The 21,632-nt window shown below is 37.2% G+C and overlaps 1 long non-coding RNA gene across 1 annotated transcript in view; it reads left to right on the top strand.

Moving 5' to 3' along the window:
• Window positions 1–21,066, top strand: part of LOC125374740 — a 92,902-nt gene extending 71,836 nt beyond the window's left edge. The window contains exons 3-4 of the long non-coding RNA XR_007218739.1: window positions 20,254–20,354; window positions 20,921–21,066. This is a non-coding gene — a long non-coding RNA (uncharacterized LOC125374740). The remainder of the gene's footprint in view (window positions 1–20,253; window positions 20,355–20,920) is intronic.
• The last annotated feature ends 566 nt before the right edge of the window (window positions 21,067–21,632 follow it).

The raw sequence follows: 21,632 nt of genomic DNA, 5'->3' as shown, positions 1-21,632 counted from the left end.
AAGATAAGCTTTTCTTATCTCTCCATTATCGGACTTCTTTATAGAATACATCTTAGGTCTTAATCCTACATACTCCGCTATAGGGGTCCCAGCACATTCATCCTTCATCTTACCTAACACCTTTTTATTTACTACGCTGTGCAGTGGATTATCTTTAGGGTAATCGCTCGTGTCGTACATATCTATTTTTTCTGCCATATCTTTATACATATCCTCGGTTTGTATTTCCATCAACAAAGAATCTGTGTCGGTATATAACACCTTGCATCTATCGCCGTATTGCTTCTTAAGTTCGTTGTAATATAGTCATACATTAAGTGTTTTGACAAGTCGAGAATACTCATACCGACGTACACCGGTCTGTTGAATTTTATATTACTCTTCTGCATATGCAACGCGGCTAAGTCGTTATCGAATGTCTTGCTTCTGTTAAAAGCCGGACTGGCTATAAGTTTCCTGAGTCTTTCTTCCTCATAAGATCTGACTAATTTAACATCAACACGCTTCCTTAGATTCTCCATAGTTTTACCAAATACTGAGTTATTCATGAGCTTATATAGATTCTTTTCGAAATTGCTGGTAGCTATCTTTCTTAAATCTGTGTTCAACCTTATATAGGGCTCCATCCAAGGGCTTTGATCAAACTTTAGAACTCTGTGTATTTTCTTTAGTTTCATACCTAACGATAGATACAACTGGAGATTTCTGTAGTGAACTATATATTTTGTCTTATCCATCAAATTTGGTACGAGTTTTTCTACGTTAGCTAACCTACTATTACCCATCAAGGAGCGTTGATATTCCGACATCCAATCTTTATTAACCATTAATCTTTCGGGAGCTAGCAGATAACTGTTATGGTCTTTATGTAACGAACTTGGATATTCCAAGTCAACTTCTAGTATGTACCCTTTATTCGCATCATTATTATGGATATTATTCACATTGACCCACTCAAAACCACCCGTGGGTAAAGGTTGACTCATAGCCCATCCGTACAAATTGTGAGCGTCGAGATATAATATGTGCGTGTCGGGTTTACTAGGATCATATCCTTCCACTAATTTATTATTAGCCTTAGAATACCTTTTCGCTGCCATCGATATACCACCTCTTAATCCTTTCTCAATAAACAAGTGCATATCGTAATCTGTGAGTAGTTTTAGTTCTACACCGGTCTTCTTCAACAATGCATCCCACGATAGTCCGGAACTGGAATAGTACCATGCCGGGTCCAAGTAGTATTGTTTTAAACATGTCTTTCTAAATATCTCTAATATATCGGCGAGTAACAGTACATCGGTTTTTAAGTACAGATCGTGATAATCGCCTAAATTCTTACAACCTAATTTATCCCAGACCGTCAGAGCGTGTTCATAATCGGCATCTGTTATTCTAGATTCTGTTAAGTTACTATAGAATGATTCGAGGGGTGGTAATTCAGTTTCTTCGAATCTAGACCAATCATCCATATATTCGTAAGGATATACACCTTTTCTCAGCAACAAATGACGAGTTATCTTATCGGTATATTGATTTGTTATCGCAAAGTCATCGGGATTGTTCGCATTAGCTAAATTGTCCAGGGAAGATAACAGAAACTGTACGGAGTCTATGAATCTAAGCCCATTACTTTGCTTTATTCTAGATTTCCCATCCTTGTCCCTATAATGTATAGGTTTAGTCAACGAGAACGATATGCATTTTTCCATATTGTTAGGAATGCACGTTAAACCGCCGTCAGTCTTTGAGATAGCTTGCATAATGAGATGTGAATCGTATCCCCTAAGGTTATGAAACACAACGGGAATGGGTATTGTTTGAGAATTCATTTTTAGTTTCAAGTTACACTCGTTATGCGCGGCTCCCCGATAATTACCCGTGACGTGACAATGATCTCTTACGGAATCCCCATCCAGGGGTTTATTACAAACGTGACAACTCGTTGACTTCTTATGGACCCTCCAATCATCCCTCGTCATACGCATGGGTTTCTTACACGATAATTTTTCCCTGATTATTCTCTCTTCATTTTGTAGGTATTCTAGGAACTTTCCCGCTGCATCGGGGCCTCTGTAAATCACTGGAGTGTTTGTTTTCCCATCATACCTTACAACTATATATCCAAACCCACAAGGAATATGTTCTTGAGTTTTGTACGTAAAACTATTATCAGTATTGCTACGGTTGGTATTTTCTATGGGTTTGATAAGCGCTTCGAAGTCGGCGTAAATTATGTACGGTACTGGCATTTACTTACAATAATGTTCAAATTTTAATATATTTTTTCCCTCTTTAGGCATATCGATCCTGATAGCGGTCTGTCCAACACCTCTACACTCTTCTTTATGCGCTTCTAATAGATCTTGTCTGCTGTACCCATGCAGGCATCTTTCGCAGAAATATTTCTTTCTAGCATGTTTTGTTTGATCGTATAATAGCCTGTTTAAACTCTTTATCCTCGTATAATGATATTTTCCATCTTTTCCGATCAGAAATGAATTGATTCTGGGAATATGTTCCAGAGCGGAGCTTATCCTGTGTACAACAATTCCTTTAGAATGTCCGAAAACATTTATAGCTAAATTATTTTGCTTTTCCACCTTATCAATTTGTGATATTGGTGTAGGTTCGTCTATACCATCGAAGTTGAGTCCATCGTTTTGGGGATAGCTAGAAGGTCTATCCGGATTTTTGTCCACGGGGAACAATGCAGATTTTATCATCATTCTTAAACAGTCATCGAATTTATTTTTTACGTTATTTATGGCTTTTTTCTTCTTATAATACGGGGGTAAATCTATATAAGATCCACCTTTGAAGGGCATATAATTTGCTATATCTAAATATAAACTATCGATTTAATCCACACCCCAACCAGAACCTCTTTTAGTCCCGCGTTCTAAAGTTTCCTGTATTCTCTGAATTGATGTATCTAATGATGCGTTTATAGTATCGGATTTGGTTATAACTTCTTGATTGCTACGGAAATATGGTTCGTTATATTCGGTGCTATCGTATGTGTTACTTTTACTCAATGTCATTTTAATCGTCAGCTGGTATTTTATACTATGTAAATCATCTAATTCCTCGTTAATTTTACTCGATATGATGGGCTTAATATCGTTAACATCCATGTTGGAATTAATATCCATCTTCCAACCTCTTAGATATTTACCAACGCCGGCGGATGTAGGTACAAATATTAATTCTTGTTGTTGATTCTCAACATCATTATCAATATCATCATCATCATTAGGTTGATTATTATCTAGTAAAGCGATCAATTCAGCTCTTCTCATTCGAGAATAACCTCTCCGCCCACTGTTTCTCGCTCGAACTTTGAGTTCTCTAACAGTCTGGGGTTTGTTGTATTCCAAACCGAGTAAGGTAATCAATTCAGCTTTTCTCATACGAGAATATCCACGTAGGCCACTTTGCTTTGCCATAGCTTTTAATTCTCTGACAAAAACCATTGTGGTTGAATGGTATATGCAAAATGAGACAAATGTCTAATTGGTTGTTTTCATATATCTAAATACGTATTCTCCCCAACCTATTCCTCTCATTGATGTAATCTCTCTTCCTAGCATAAATAATCTGGTTCCTGACCCTATCAGCACCATGTTTCTTACATAAACAATAACGACCTTTGACCCCTAACCCGCATTCAGAACACGTATAGTTTATGTGTCCGCGCCTGATGTAATAATTGTGTATACCGCAGTAAATATCAACACAGCGTCGATTACATAGAGTTGTCTTCCCCATGAGTGTAAATTTGCAATTATTCATGGTTATAAATCTATCATATCATTTGTCTAAATGCAAATCACATCTACACTAGTGAATAGCTGAAAATCAATAGAGCAGATAACCCCATAATCACAAATGTGACCTCTTGGTCTTTCGGTATCGGTATTGGGTCTAGTTTTTTCCCAAAAACGAGGTAGTATTCGTGCATGGCATATTCGACGTCCTTAAACGTTTGAATTGAATGTCCTTCCTTAAGCAGTTTTTCATGAATAAAGTCTAATCTCTTCATTCTCTGCTGTGTATATTGTAACTGGGCTGCTTGGTATTGTTCTAAAGCTTCGTTATGTCGTTTACGCTCCTCTTCAACATCTTTAGCGTTTGATTCCCTCATACTGGAAAATAAATAATTACTCCCCGAAAAAGCTAGAGCATTAACAACAGCTCCACCGACCATCATCGCAATTGTTGCCATAGTATATGAATATTAAATATTCAAATGTTTAATTACTTCATTATGTCTTCCGGGATAAGTCCTTGTTTGATGAGCATATCCTTCGTTGCCATTGCTAATCCAATATCAAGAATGGCCATACCAATATCATAACCATTAAAATCTAGCTTGGGAGGTGTGGCTTAAGTAATCATTTTAGCCATACGGGCATAGCCAATGGCCAAGCCGGTGACCACCGCTGAATGATACGTCGCGTTTACCAACATTTTACCGTCTGAAACTGGAGTAGTCATGCTTCTTATAGCATTATATGAGGACTAACCTCTAATTGAACTTGTTGCTGCATCGGGGGTGACGTTTTCTCTTCTCCGGTCTTATAAAAGAACCATACAGCCGCTATACCAGCAACTCCTACTAGTGCCCATGTTTTAATCGGATTAATATTTGAATTATTTATTAATTTCGCTTTGCGCGCCAGCCCACCCTTTCTTCCTGCAGCTATTTTCAAAGGATTCTTTGTCACTCTGGGTTGTTTTTGTGTTTGTTGTTGTGTTTTCTCCTTCACTGGTGGTGGTTCCTCATTCACTCGTTGTTCCTCGTTCACTTGTTGTTGCGTTTCCGCAATCTGTTGTGGTTCCTCTTTCACAATCTGTTGTGGTGTCATCTGTTGTGATTGTGTCTCCATTATTATTAAGTGGGCACGTATGTTTAAATTGACAATACCTAGCCGTTATTAAAGCTGTGGTGAACAGAGCTAAAAACATTCCGAATCTATGATAAAACTCACAGCTAACTGAGCTTATAGCGTGTTCGATGAATGGGTCTTTCTCTAGAGATTCGCATAAATACATGCGATGTTCTGCCGGGATGGGGAGAAACGTACTAGCTACGACTGTGTATAGTTGTAATATAGACAACCCTATCGTTTTAGTCATGGTAGCTCCCAGTCTAGACTCGTAACGCGCGTACAGTTTTTTAATCTCTTTCGTCGGTCATGTTATCAATTTTTTCGATGGTATAATTTTCCCCAAAATATTGGGAACATTTTCCACCGGCTACCAAAGCCGCCAGTCTTTCTCTATGTTTAGCTAAAGATTTATCTACATCAGGCTCAGATTCTTTGAGCATTTGTTCGATGAGTTCGTCGCATTCCATAATGTAATACCTAAGGAGATATTTAAGTCTAACATAATATAATATGACATATCCAATACAACCCGTAATAATGAACTGTTGCGAAAGAATGAGGATTTCGAACCACATTTTATGTCATATTAACCGCTAATGTTCAACTTATTGTATTTTTGCTACATTTTGCTATATTTTGCTATAATTTTGCTACATTTTGCTATAATTTGCTAAGCAATTGCATAAGTAGCTGGTTGATCGGTTTTTAATACGAGTTTACAGTGCTTCGTTGCCGATAACAGTTTTCTGACTTTATCTCGTTTAATCTTGGTATAAATGATGTCATTTTCGCGTAAACATTCCTCGAATGAATCTCGGTCTTTGCAATGAAACCGTGCTACCCATTTGGTCTGCTCTCTGAGATCTTTCAGGACAGAGTTGTATTTATGAGTAAGTACCCAAACGTTATGCTGAGTATGCCGACCGGAGAATGCTAAATACGAAAGCATATCTTTCTTTTTTGTGAGTTCTTTACTAGCGCTGCAATCGTCTATTACGAAAAGGGTTGATTCTCCTTTGTATTTTTCGTGACATACCCGGATCGACTCTGTGTACCCCGTCGTCATTCATTATCCAATCTCTCGATAAGTATGTTTTATTAACGCTTATAGTCGGGCACAGAATAATAATATGATCGAAAACGTCCCGATAATGACTTTCTAAAATATCTAGAATAAAAGCTGTTTTTCCGCAGCCCGTTTGCCCGCATATGATAGCGCAGTGCGGATCTTTAGGTAAAAGATTTTCAATAGATTGCTTGCACGAATCTCCCATTCTGTATATTAAGTTGCGCATCCATAATCACGTACAAATATATGTTTAATTTACCAGCCGATTCCTGGAGCTTCGTTATCTGTATGGTGACACCCTCGCTAGCATTTTCTATTCTCCTCCCACTGCCGTGTAGTTGGTCATCGTCCGTTGTTCGCATGTCGAGCCATAGCGCGTACTTCGAGGTATTCACCCATCGATACACTCCCGAGAGACAGATCTTTCACGACCGCGTTAACTTCCGGAGAACGTTTGATAAAAGGAAGTTTTTTAATCTCATCCCACTGGTGATACGCTAGCATTCCTTGGCTATATAGTTGATTAGAAACGCCCTCGATAGTCAATTCTACTTTTGTAATCTTGGGATTGTAAAACTTCTCGGTATTTTTTTTAACGCATCGGAGGGGTCCTCGAACAACATTAAAATACCTTTCAACGACCTCGTGGGGACGTTTAGATTTATATTCCACATCGTATCTTTTTTGTCCCTCGTGATCTTTCGATGTCGCAGCACGCGATCGTACAAAATGGCTAAACTTCCTGAATAATGGTTACGAATTTGTCTGGCTAATTCGGGATCCGTTATCATATCGTACTCCAGCGAGATATTGTCAATGGAATAGCTAGCATCTTCAGCAGCTCTGATTACTCTGCCGTAGTCATTAAAAGTGAGTTCGTATTCTAACCTATCGCCTAGGGATGCTTGATAAAAGGGCATGTGGGAATCTAGTAATTCAAAGTCTAGGGGAACATAGAATCTGTTACCTAATGTGTCGGCAATGGCCTTATCTTTTTCGTTGGTATCAACACCATTTTCAGCACCTACGCGCAGTCTCAATGTGTTCTTATTACAAATACCTTGGTACTGTAAGTTTTCCCGCTCTTTATCCGTTCTCCAGAGATCCATGTAACAATAGTATACATCGCTATCATCGATACTCAAAACCTCATTACCGCTAATTTTAATGGCGATCTTCTTAACGATAGCACGATCTATGTTCTGAATGGGCTCCCTGTTAACGTCGGTAGAAGTCAAACTAATCGTAAATGCTAGTCGGACAGTTCCCGGAACTAACACATCGTGTGCGCCGAGATTAGGAAAGCGAACCAGAAGCGTTTGATTCTGATCGATGGTACTAGGGTTATTAGTTATAGTTACAGACTGACGAATTGCTTTGACCCCTAATGGATCTCGAAATCTACGTTGTGGGTTTAACTTGCGTCCGTATTGCGAAGACATTGTTATATTGAAAACATGTACCCGATGTTTAATATAAAAATGGCTAATTTTGAACATAATGACTTAGATCTTTGATGACTTTGATAACCAGAATCCAATTGAAGATACTGATGAAACCAACTTTTGTGGCACGAATCTTAACGATGAAATTTTACAATCAACCGTCAATTCCTTTAAAGATGATAGTCCTATTGTTCGTGAATATTCAAAGTTTGAGATAGATAGTAAAGGAATATTGCGACTGCGTGGCGCTCCGGATATTGATCTTATGCATTCTCGTACTCGTAAGCCCCTAGCCTTGTCTACGATAGCTGCTAAACACGGCATCGGCACGGTTCGTGATGAATTAGGTTTTGTTGACTACCGTCGTTTCTGCGAAGACTCAACGATGACGCTACACTGGCCGATAAAATTAAAACATTGTTCAGAGAACAGGGAAAAACCATTGCCAGTATTTTAACCGCATTGGGTTTTATTATATCGACTTTGACTCTCTCGTTAACAGGTTGCAGTACAGGTGGTGGTACACCGCCTAACGATAAAAATGGTATAAAAGAGTGGATAAAAAAGCATTTAAAAGCATTAGGTTCAGCACTGGGAAAGCTCGCTGAGAAAGCCGCGGCAGCACTTCCCGGTATAATAGGGAGTATTGTTTCCTGGCTATTGAATTTATTAGCTAAGACCACCACTTGGCTTAGTCAAAACTTGTGGGGGTTGATCGTAGCAATTGCAGGGCTGTTGTACGTATTCACTAAGAACTATTTAACCACCAAATCATGAGTAAGCCAACCGAGACTCCACCAACTACAAGCGCTGTTTTTTCATTGATATGTTGTTGATTTTTAGCCTCAATATGCGGTGGCACTTGCGTTTGTGCATAAGTAGATGGTTGAGCATTAGTAGATGGTTGTGAAACATGTGGTGTTTGCGGCTTGACTATTCCCTTTTCACCCGTGATTGTTTGCGTTATTAATTCGACGTTAATATCTGAATTTATACCTGGTATCGGTAGCGATAACAATTTTATTATTATAACCTATCACTTGACCGATCTTAAGTTCCATATTACTCGGAGACATTTATAGTCCCGGTGCGTAAACAAAGTCCACTTTGGATTGAGCGTACTGTAATGCATCTTGAAAACGCTTTATAGACGATGATATGTCAACTGGTGAATTAATGGCGTCCTCCACGTTTGCGACAAACTGTTTTTGCGCATAAAACGCCGTCCCAGTACCAATAATGGACGTTCGTGTTTGCGATTGCGCTCCAAGAATTGTCCATACATAAGTTCTTATCGATTCATTAAATCTTACAACTCCTGGGTTAGTAAAATTATTTTCCGTTTTATCATTAAGAAATTCATTCCAAGCGTCTCCAGGTGGTTGCTCAACCTTTTGGACGGTGAAAGCAACACCACCCTTAAAGTTCATACGATCATCTCTCCACTCGTTACTCGAGAGAGCAAAGCTCGGAAGAAGCCGACCCCTTTTCAGTAAATCATCGCTGACTTCTTTAACAGTTCTTTGTCTGCTGTACGGAACTCCTAGACCATGGTTTGCTCCTTTAATGCGCCAATCTTTACTCGTAGAAACATTAAATTCCTGACAAATACGCTCATACGCGGACCTATCATAATTATTATTTGTGGAATTCCACGCTCGATCCTGCGGTAATGGAGCATTAATTTCTTTAAGTATACATCTAATCTGATAATACACGTGAAATAATAAAACAGACTTATTTAGCATAAATCCTGGGGCATTAACAGATACGCCACATCCCGTTGTGGCACACCATACGACAAAGATTAACTGATACTGCCAAAATTGCATCGGATTGTGAAACCAATCATGGATCATTTTATCGCTAGTTGCCGTGACCCTGTACTTTTCAAAGATATCAGGGAATTTAACGAAAAATTCAGGCAGTTACTATAATCGATTGATTAGTAATGTAAGTTGATTTCATATTTAAGTTATCATATAGTATCATTGTATATTTAATATGTATGTTACACTCCCGGAAATAACAAATGGTCAGTCTATTGAACTGCTTCGTACTATCGATAACTCGGATGGACAACTCGAAGTAGCACTATGCGATGTAACGTATTACCCACTGTGGACCAATATAAGTGCTGCAAAAGATAATAATAGTATGTATTTATCAATTAAACAAAATATTATTGAAAAATTCATTATTATACCTGATGGGTATTACAGCGTATGCTCACTCAATGATGAAATGTTTAAGCTTAATGGAATGAGTCTCACACAAAATGAGTCGAATGGGATGCTGAAATTAGTCGCTGGAGAAAAAAGTGTAATTATTCCCGACAACTTATCACCTAAATTTGGATTTACACTCGACTATGAATCTATGAACATAATAAAACCCAATGGAACAAAACATGGAGATACATTACCCGATTTAGTTCCCTATAAAGAGTTGTTCATCCATCTTGATCAAATAAGCACGACGGATAATATTCAACTAGAAAGTCCTTCAACTCTGCTCAGAAGTGTTCCAGTGAAAAATGAAAAATACAATAGCGGTAGAACGGAATCTTTCTCGTTATTACAATATAAAAAATTGAAGCGTGGTATTATTTCAGACCTCAAAATTTCTGTATTAGATGTAAAACATCAACCTGTACATATAGGATACTTAAGTGTAACACTCCATATTATAAATAATGGTTGATGCATCAGGCCCTGGAACGCTCAGACAATGTAATACAATTGCGCTTTCCGATCTCGGAGACACAGAAGGATTTGATAAACCCGGTTACAATGGTAAGTTATACGCTTTACACTTACACGATAATGTATACAAGCGGAAAGAAGTCACATTCACGGGTAATCTGGAAGATTTAAGCGATGTCGACGTTAGTAGACTCATTAAAAACACTTCGTACAATATTACTCGCAACGACGATAATAAATGGACTATGATCGAAGCAAACATCGAGTGGCTACTGAATATCGTCATTACCCCACCTTATGTGATGATGGGTAAGGGACATAATTTAACTAAGATAATAAATAGTGGCATCGTACTCGCGGCTTATATCCCATCAAAACAAAAAAGTGTGTTAGTTACCCCCCTGCCAGAAATCCCAGGTCATATGTTATATAGTCGTCCGGCCTTAAAAAATGTTACTTTAAATTTGATTACTGAATTCAAAGATATTAAAGATAACTTGAGTGCAATACCTAATCTTTCCACGCTTATTATTGAAGTCTTGTTCGGAGATGTACCGGAAGATGCCTTGAAATATTACCAGGTCTATAGATTAAATGGCTCAAGAAACACGAGCGTCCACGTTGCAGTATTATTCATATCGGAGCATCACCCGTTGCAACCCTCGAGGGGGTCCAAATTATTAAAAGTGACAGCATTTCTCTTACTAAGATATTCTTGCCGTATAATATACATTTGATAAGGTTGATGTATAGTCTCAAAACATTTAAGCAAGACCAATTAAAGACTATTATATGATCGTAATATACACTATGAGTTTATATCCAGCGCTCGATGAAGCATTTGAAAAGATGGAAACTGTTGATGGATTTCGATTACATCAAATAAGCGACATAAAACATCGAATAGAGAAGGATAGGGAGTTGAGACTTGGATTGTATAAAAAGTATCGCAGAGCCGTGAATGCTCTGGACGGAGTTGACACCGCTCTTGTAGTATCTGGCATGGGACTCGGTGTAGCCGAAGCAAAGTTGAACAGCATTGAGGATCATATTTCGACAGCAATGGCCGATTGTAAGATATCCGAGGATGAGTTTCGTTTAGTGCTGTCGGAACTCACCAAATACAATGAAAGGAAGCAGGAGATTCGATCAAAATCTCAAAAGACCAGTGGTATAAGCGAAGACGAGAAAAAAAAGTTCATAGAACAGGGGAGGCAACAAGCGCGTCAATTATTCCGTGCCAAAACCAAAGAACTGGTTGGAGATTAAAAATAGATTGCTTACTATCGTTTGATCACATTTAGACAAATGCTTACATAAATATATATAGTAACGGAGATCGAAAAAGCTATTAAATGGAGAGAATTACCACAAGGTTTTTATTATATCAGTGATGTCAAACCAACCAAATACGGTTATCAATTGTTTCTTATCAATTTACAAGAAGAGTGTAGTTATATAGTCTGGTCTCCTAGTAAAATGAACGAAGAACTTAATAAAAATGTTGAATATCGCTTTATCGATAAAAATAATGAAGGATATTTTTATTACCATTTAGGCTCATCTAAAGCAATGATTGGCCCCAGCTAGACCCAATTTAGCTGAATCTCATGACTATCATTGAATCGCATGATCATTTACGTATAAAAAATTCCCTCTGTAGTGGTGGTATAGGTATAGAAATCCGGCTCAAGTGGAAGTGAGCCAGAACCATCATTACCTATACTACTTCTGTGTCATATGGAGGGGTGCAGTCAAAAGAAAAAAATTGTTTTTATTAATTTTTCATTTTTTTTATGAATGTTTCAAACCCAAACGTCCGTCCGAAAACTTTGTCCGCGCGATTTCTCTTAAACTATTCAGTGGATTCATCTCAAACTTAGTACATATAATCTGTGTCATATGGAGGGGTGCAGTAAAAACAACAAAAATTGTTTTTATTAATTTTCCATTTTTTTATGAATGTTTCAAACCCAAACGTCCGTCCGAAAACTTTGTCCGCGCGATTTCTCTTAAACTATTCAGTGGATTCATCTCAAACCTAGTACATATAATCTGTGTCATATGGAGGGGTGCAGTCAAAAGAAAAAAATTGTTTTTATTAATTTTCCATTTTTTTATGAATTTTTAAAACCCTAAACGTCCATCCGAAAACTTTGTCCGCGCGATTTCTCTTAAACTATTCAGTGGATTCATCTCAAACTTAGTACATATAATCTGTGTCATATGGAGGGGTGCAGTCGAAAGAAAAAAAATGTTTTTATTAATTTTCCATTTTTTTATGAATTTTTCAAACCCAAACGTCCGTCCGAAAACTTTGTCCGCGCGATTTCTCTTAAACTATTCAGTGGATTCATCTCAAACCTAGTACATATAATCTGTGTCATATGGAGGGGTGCAGTCAAAACAACAAAAATTGTTTTTATTAATTTTCCATTTTTTTATGAATGTTTCAAACCCAAACGTCCGTCCGAAAACTTTGTCCGCGCGATTTCTCTTAAACTATTCAGTGGATTCATCTCAAACCTAGTACATATAATCTGTGTCATATGGAGGGGTGCAGTCAAAAGAAAAAAATTGTTTTTATTAATTTTCCATTTTTTATGAATGTTTCAAACCCTAAACGTGCATCCCAAAACTTTGTCCGCGCGATTTCTCTTAAACTATTCAGTTGATTCATTTCAAACCTAGTACATATAATCTGTGTCATATGGAGGGGTGCAGTCAAAACAACAAAAATTGTTTTTATTAATTTTCCATTTTTTTATGAATTTTTAAAACCCTAAACGTCCATCCGAAAACTTTGTCCGCGCGATTTCTCTTAAACTATTCAGTGGATTCATCTCAAACTTAGTACATATAATCTGTGTCATATGGAGGGGTGCAGTCGAAAGAAAAAAAATGTTTTTATTAATTTTCCATTTTTTTATGAATTTTTCAAACCCAAACGTCCGTCCGAAAACTTTGTCCGCGCGATTTCTCTTAAACTATTCAGTGGATTCATCTCAAACCTAGTACATATAATCTGTGTCATATGGAGGGGTGCAGTCAAAACAACAAAAATTGTTTTTATTAATTTTCCATTTTTTTATGAATGTTTCAAACCCAAACGTCCGTCCGAAAACTTTGTCCGCGCGATTTCTCTTAAACTATTCAGTGGATTCATCTCAAACCTAGTACATATAATCTGTGTCATATGGAGGGGTGCAGTCAAAAGAAAAAAATTGTTTTTATTAATTTTCCATTTTTTATGAATGTTTCAAACCCTAAACGTGCATCCCAAAACTTTGTCCGCGCGATTTCTCTTAAACTATTCAGTTGATTCATTTCAAACCTAGTACATATAATCTGTGTCATATGGAGGGGTGCAGTCAAAACAACAAAAATTGTTTTTATTAATTTTCCATTTTTTTATGAATTTTTAAAACCCTAAACGTCCATCCGAAAACTTTGTCCGCGCGATTTCTCTTAAACTATTCAGTGGATTCATCTCAAACTTAGTACATATAATCTGTGTCATATGGAGGGGTGCAGTCGAAAGAAAAAAAATGTTTTTATTAATTTTCCATTTTTTTATGAATGTTTCAAACCCAAACGTCCTTCCGAAAACTTTGTCCGCACGATTTCTCTTAAACTATTCAGTGGGTTCATCTCAAACTTAGTACATATAATCTGTGTCATATGGAGGGATGCAGTCAAAAGAGAAAAATTGTTTTCATTAATTTTCAATTTTTTTATGAATTTTTCAAACCCTAACGTCCGTCCGAAAACTTTGTCCGCGCGATTTCTCTTAAACTATTCCGTGGGTTCATCTCAAACTTAGTACATTTAATCTGTGTCATATGGAGGGGTGCAGTAAAAACAAAAAAAATTGTTTTTATTAATTTTCCATTTTTTTATGAATTTTTAAAACCCTAACCAGGGTTTCCCCTGACGCAGAATTCTTGCGTATATGACTCTCAATTAAGGAAAAATACGTCCAGAAATAAAGACTGCGTCATGACTGACGCAATTTCAAAATATCTATGTTGTTGTTTACCAGCTTTGGAATGAAAATATTACAACTACTCACCTGAACTTAATTTATAAACATTTTCTGAAGACAATATATACAAAAATCTTAAAATTTACGTCTAGTTTTAATTAATCGTCGTTTTTAGAAGTAACATAACTTCGCATAACACCACTGCCACGGGCTAATTTGCATAGCCTGTCACATGACCAGACTTTTCTCTCGTTTTAAAACAAACGCTCAAATCAGAACAGCCGGGGGCTTTACATATTGTTTTGCATAATTATATAGATATGCTACTAAAACTGTGCGACTGTTAGGTACAGGACAAAATGTATTTATTCATCAAAGTGAGCATAACTCTCACACTCAGTGTGGCTTCGATGACAGCATGTGATGTAAACAAAGGAAAACTCCGCAAATGGACAAGGTTTTTCACGTTTCGGCACTTTTTCTCACTAAAAGTTAACCATGACATATGTTTATCTAGATGTGTAGACTGAAGTTGTAAGTATCAGAGGGACACATGTTTTTGCCGAAATTTAGGTAAACATTATTAAATGAAATTTTAAATAAAATTAATAAAATAGATGACAAACGTAAGGTACAGAGAACACATTTTTATTACCAGATAGTGTAACAACAGGATTAACTTGCGTAATTCAATTCGGATTTGTTATGCTATTTCCGATGACGGATCATGACAGCCTGAAATGAGACTGAAGAAAAGTCTCTGCGTATTATACATGAGAGATATTTTTATCAGGATTTAATTGCCCATTATTAGGGGTGCGTATTATACACGAATAAATATGGTATATACGAAATGTAAAGCTTTGGGCGTGTTTGTTGTTGCTAATAAACTGTATTCAACCAGAAAATATTACGAGTTCAACTTCACTGTTGATAGATAATACAAGATAACTAGATAAAACATGTAAATTGGTTAGTGGTCTTAAATCTGACATGAAATGTATTTTAATATCCATCCATGATTAAAAATTATGTCTCACAGTTGAGACTGATGTTATTTATTCATCCTGTATTAGTGTCACTGTAAATTGTTTCATGAGCTGTGAAGTAATTAAAGATTGTGAAAAAATATAACCAACAAACTTTGTTTTTCATTCATATATCCTTTATTTCTCTGTAGTACAATCAGCTGAGAACATTAATTAGCACTTGTTAACTTAAACTAAAGACATATAATATTTAAAAGATACTTAGCTTTAAGTGTAACATTAAAGTGAACACTTTAAATTTCATTAATCATACAATAAAACATTTGACTCTCAAAAAATATTTTTGACTCCCAAAAATTCATAGGCTGAGTCAAGGTGACTCTCAGATATTGGAGTCTAGGGGGAACCCTGCCTAACCCTATCCTAGCTGTTTATTTTGTAACTACTGACACACTAGGCGGGTCGGGGGTATTAGTGAGCCACGCTCACTTTTGCACTTGTTTGAACTATTATTGTTCAAATTCAAATGTGAAAATTCATTGCTAATGTGTGTATTGTTATTGTCGCTCACATTGAGGGCATTGGCGAGCTGCCTAAGGACTTTTTCCAGTTGGAGATTTCCTGACTGGTTCTGAGTCTTCCTTTTGAAGGTCTGTCTAGATCTATTGTTGAACCAGTTGAGAGGCCTGGAGTTTCTGGGCTCTTGGCCGCGAGGTCTCCCCGTGGGGTTACATGGGGTGGTGGTAGGTTCCATGAACAGTTTGGGATCGTATTGATTCCTATCGTTGAACTCATTTTGAGTTTGTTAAAACGTTTATCCAGTTTGGTGTGCCAGTTGGTGGATTCTCGAGTGGATATTGTTTGGCACGCAGCAAGTATAGTATCAAGTGATGTTTTGTCAGCATCCTTTTGGAGTTTGTTCTTCTCCATAGTGGCTAGGTCTCTAAGCTCACATATGTTGACTTGTAATTGGGAAATATGTGTTTCCATAAGTTTTAAGGCGCAGGTTTTTGCTGCCTCACTTCTGATTCTGGCCAATTCTGGGTTGTAATTGGTCTGGTGTTGGTGAATAAATGGTCTAAATAACCTTGGAATTAGACTCTTCTCTTTGCAAGCAATTGTAAATTCCAGTTGCATATTGTTACGGGCGATTTTGCTCGTGAGATTCCTATATGTTTTATATGGGCCGACTAGGTTGTCGGGTAAATCCAACGCTTTTGCGATGTTATCGGTTGATTTGGATTCTGTGGTTCCAAATTCAACCCTCTTCCTTTTACTAGATGGTTCTACCTGAACCACCGTAGAAATAGAGCGGCGTTCTAGGCTGCTGAGGTAGGAAGACAGAGTAATTTCAGCCATTACTCTTGGGTGTTAGAGAGATGTGATGAAGATAGAGAGTTTGGGGCTAAAACCCAAGAGCAATCTAAGTGACCAGTTTCAAGCGGGGTGCTCTCATCAGACCGGTCAAATTTTCAATGGACAAGTTTTGGACTCTGCTTCTTTGATCCGCGATGTATTTGAACTGAAGGACTGGAGTCTGCCCAGTAGCCATGCTGCTCCCACCTCTGTGTGATTGTCACACTGAAGTCTCAAACACGACAATCAGTATAATTATAGTCAGCACATTGTAGTTAACTGTATCACTTCATATCAATGTTGTCATTGTCCTTCGTAACTAAGTCTTCAATTCAAATCCCTCTTCCTTGATCAGTTGTAATGTCCTTGCAAAATCAGCTTCCCTGCTTTATTTCCGACACCCCTGGGCAAAGTCCAGCAGTCGAAATTCAGTGTCATTGCAGTATGTGTTAGAGAATGAGTGACCCAACTACTTCATTCTCTAGTGATCTAATGGCACACTCTCCGGGGTAGAATAGGTCTTCAGCAACCCATGCTTGCTGTGAAAGGTGACTGTGCTTGTCGTAAGAGCGACTGACGGGATCGGGTGATCAGGCTCACTGTGTGGATCGATGATCATGATGTCAATCACTGGATTGTCTGGTCTAGACTCGATTATTTACAGACCATCATCTGAGTGCAACAAACAAACTAATGGCACACTCATACCATGTATTGACTTGCTATTTGTTATCTCCTATATGTTCACTACCATTGTGATAGCTAATGTTCAATGCTTTATTTTGATACTTACATCATCAGTATGGACATGGTAGTTTGTTATTCGTGTTTTGCCGGTGTTTAGAAACACACGTTGGTTAAGCGCCTCAGACTATTGTATTCCCCGGCAGTCCAGGAGTCCACTTAAGAAAATGCATCTTACACGTTGTGTTACATTCTACTCCAAAACCAAGGGGCTAGTAGGATAGCCTGGTGGTTAAAGTGTTGGCTTGTCACACCAAAGATGAAGGTTCAAATCCCCACATGGGTACAATGTGTGAAGCCCATTTCTGGTGTCCCTCGCTAAAAATTGCTAAAAAGCGGCATAAAATACAACTCACTTACTACTTCTAAACCGGCATGAGAAGTTTGTTTGTTTTTGTTTTTTCTTTTATTGTTTTTAGAAAGACGCACCTGTTACATAAATGGGCTTCCGCCCAGGGTAGCAGAAAGCCCATGAAATAAAGCACAACTTATCAGTACATCTTACTTTGTTGTTTTTTTTACAGAAAATAACATACCCCGGTACTTCTCACTCACACATTCACTCTTGTTTATATATCATATTGCAGTTTAGGAAAGTACATGGTCTCAAACATTAAAATCTTAAGTACAAAACTAAAATTAAATTGAAAGCTGCTCCTCATTTTCGAAAAGTTGATGTTACAGCATCCAAGCACCATAGAATTTCTGTTGATTACCTGTCTTGAAAGCAATATCTTTTTCAATGTTGTATCGTGAAAAAGCTTCCTTTTTATAAACATGAAAATAAGGTTTTGTATTTTGGAATTTGCATCTATAAATATAGTATTTTGCAATTAGTAAAAGTAAATCAAACTCTTTATCTGTTTTTATGTTCTCTTTAACTCCAAAAAGTATCAATTCTGCACAAAATGTCATATTATAAACATGAAAGCACTGGTCGATCCACAATGACACTTCATCCCAAAATTGTTTTATTACATCACATTCCCAAAACAAGTGAGTAATTGTTTCCTTTTCATTGTGACAGAAGGAGCACAAATCATTCTGAGCATAATTGAGTCAATACAGAAAAGTATTAGTGGTGAGAATTCTGTGGGTAATTTTGTATTGAAACCATCGCAGTTTGACATCCTGTGTTGTACTGAAAATTTTATTATAAATATTGTTCCAATTTAAGTTTTCAAATTGTAATTCCCACTTTTCCTGCCCTTTAGTTTTTACTTCTGTAGAAACCAATGAAAAATAAATATGTTTTGAACCAGACTTGGAACTACAAATAGTTTTTACCACACAGCGCTGATCCTCCACAGAATCTGTTGGAACTCTAACTAAATTTAGAGCTCCAAGGTATTGTTTAACGCTGCTAACAACACCATAAAACTCCAAATAGGATGAACAAATACCATACATATAATTAAATTCCTCATATGACAGAAACTCCTTATTGGCCTTGACCAAGTCTATAATTTGTGAGACGCCCTTCTCAAACCAGCATTTCAAGAAAAATAATTTCCTATTAATTTTAATATTAGGGTTATAAAAAATTGGTTCAGTTAAAAAACTACTGAAAGATTCTGGCTTGATTTTCTTATCAAGCACTATAAATGACTGAAAACAACTTTTCCAAAACTCATTACTTATCAAAGATAATTTTCTTTCAAAAAACGTCACACCAAACTCACCAAGTTTACACAAATAAGGATATGTAGATTTAAATAGGTGCTTCCATTTTTGATCACCTGAGGACACAAGTCTCCTTATCCATGTGGCCTTAAGAGATGTTACATATGAAAAGATATTCACCATACCTAAGCCCCCTTGCTTAACAGGTTGACAAACTTTAATCCTCTTTACTTTGTCTCGTTTATCACTCCAAAGAAATTTAAAAAGCATAGCATTTAAAGTAACAAGAAAATCATTTGGGGGATCAGGCAATGATAACAATAGATAATTGAGTTTTGAAATCAACAAGGATTTAATGATTGCCACCCTACCAATTGGTGTAACTATCCGTTTCATCCACCTATTCATAATCTGTTTTAACTCAAATAATTTGTCTTTAAAGTTCAACTGAACCATTTTTTTCAGATTTGTGCAAAATTTGACTCCTAGAATTCTAAACTCTTCTGGATTCCAACATGAGAAGTTTATTTAAATATATATAAAGCGTACATAGATCAAGTGTTAATGTTTTGGAATTTTAGTATAGTTTGGGAATTCAAAGCCACACTGATAAAAGTTTAGTGTTTCTAGCTGTGAGGGTACACATAGGTTTCTGCCATGTTTCAAATTCAGTCTGCATTTGTCATATTAATTTTGAAAATCTATTTCGACCTGTCACGAGAATGGATATATACAGATGTGGTTGAGCCATGCTGCTCTGGATGTATTCATTTGATACCTTCTAAACAAGCCTAGGATTCTTCAAAGTATGAGTATAGACAGTATTTTGTTAATTTAAGAATTTATTCAATAACTTCCATTAAATGCCGATCAATTCACATGTTTGTGTAACCCTCTTTGAAGTTTTGTTGGGTAGTGGACGGACAAATAAAATTGAAATGTAGGCACCAACATGACAGCTGTTCAAGTGAGATATAGAGTAGAAACAATACATATTATACATAAAAATTTATTCCTATAGTCAGTATAGTGTTAATGATTCGTTTATATCTTCAGTTGTACTTACTGCATGTTGAGAGGTAACACCAGGTTGACCTGGTCCCCAACGGTGAAGCAGGAAGTTCTCTTTCTATGCTGGACTGTTGACTGTGAGACCAATGGCCTGTTAACTGTGTGGCGACTGGTTACTGAGACTTGTGTTGTCTTAATAAATCGGACTACTTTGATAACCGAGTCTGACATGTTTAGGCTGATGTTCTCGGTTACTTGTGTTTGGAGAACGTCTCTTGTCAGGAATTGATTGAATGATTTTGAAACAAGAAATTCTCACTCGTTGAAAAAAGTGTGTCAGATCTCACTGGTTTGTCTGAAGAAATATATCACATTCGGTTGAATGGTCAACTTATGGTCAAAATATTTCAGTTACTTTTCTTGATACTCAGAGTTAAAGATGGATTTTCCTAATCACGTGCGGTGCTGTGGTAGGATGTTGGCAGTATGAGGCAACCACTGAGATGGCTGTTGAACAGAACTAAGTGACAAGGTGAGTTTCAGACTGCACTTATTTGATGGTTGAAAGGTATGAGACTCATTTGTAGACAGACTCTTCCAAACAACTGTCTTGAGAACTACAAGACCTCCTATCTGTCTTTTCCTTTACAGAACACTCCTTGAGTCAATTCAATTCTAGTTATTTGTTCAACCGCCTCCATGGTCTAGTGGACAGAGCGTCTGACTGGAGAGCGGAAGGTCCGGGGTTCGAACCCCAGCTGTGTTATACCAAAAGACGTTAAAAGATTGTATTTGTTGTTACCCTGCCTGCAACTTGTCATTAAGGGGCTAAAACAAGAACTGGTGGGCTCGGAGTCAGTATACTGTGTCTGAGAGTGGGGTATTCATGTTAAAAACCTGCTTCATGGTATCTCAGTGGGCTAGCACTTCAAAATCAGCATTAGTCCAGACTTGTACAAGCAGGCACACACACGTGCATGCATGTCGCTATATAAGTGCAAAAGTCTTGAACGCGACATTAAACCCCATTTCACCGCACCTAATTAATTGTTACTGTGTGCATGCAATGCCATTTGATCACAATCTGTATGTTTACAGGTACACTTGCCGTGGCAGCACACTGCACCTGTCTCCGCGCTTGTCAGGGGGAGGGTCTGCACACTCAGCCACTGCAGCAGCATACACGATGAAGATTACAGACCTCTAGGACGCCGCTATGGTGCACTGCACCATCATATAACAGTAGGCAAGTAATTATATCAACATCGTAATATAGCAAATTATCCATTGGGGAAAGGATATTGGTACAAACATTTACATTAATTCTCACTGAGCATGGATAAGCAATTATGATGTTTTGTAATTCCATTATCCCATTGTTTTTATTATTTGTGAAGCGTCCCATAGCAATGCATATAATTAATGACGTCATCCATTGTTTATGACAAGTAGGTTCTCCAACATTTTCTTCATCATTTTTCACAGAAAATATTGAAAAACATGTATTCAGTTCTGCTCCAATAATCTGTTAAATGTTTTGGTGAAGATAATAAAGACATGACTATATACATGTACGTTTAACCGTCCCATCTCTGGATTAATATAGAACAAATGTATCTTTCTCTCCAACAGGCATTTCCTCCGAATATCAATGGACTAGTTTTGGACTCCGATTCTTTCATCCACGATGGACTGAAGTGTCCCAATAGCCATGCTGCTCCCACCTGTGTGATTGTCACACTGAAGACTCCAACATGACAATCAGTATAATTATAGTCAGCACGTTGTAGTTAACTGTATCACTTCATAT

Source organism: Haliotis rufescens, unplaced genomic scaffold (assembly GCF_023055435.1).
Source record: "Haliotis rufescens isolate VD_foot unplaced genomic scaffold, xgHalRufe1.0.p SCAF_6, whole genome shotgun sequence".
Classification (NCBI taxonomy): domain Eukaryota; kingdom Metazoa; phylum Mollusca; class Gastropoda; order Lepetellida; family Haliotidae; genus Haliotis; species Haliotis rufescens.
Note: the sequence above shows the minus strand (reverse complement) of the source record. Positions and strands in the feature narration are given on the sequence as shown.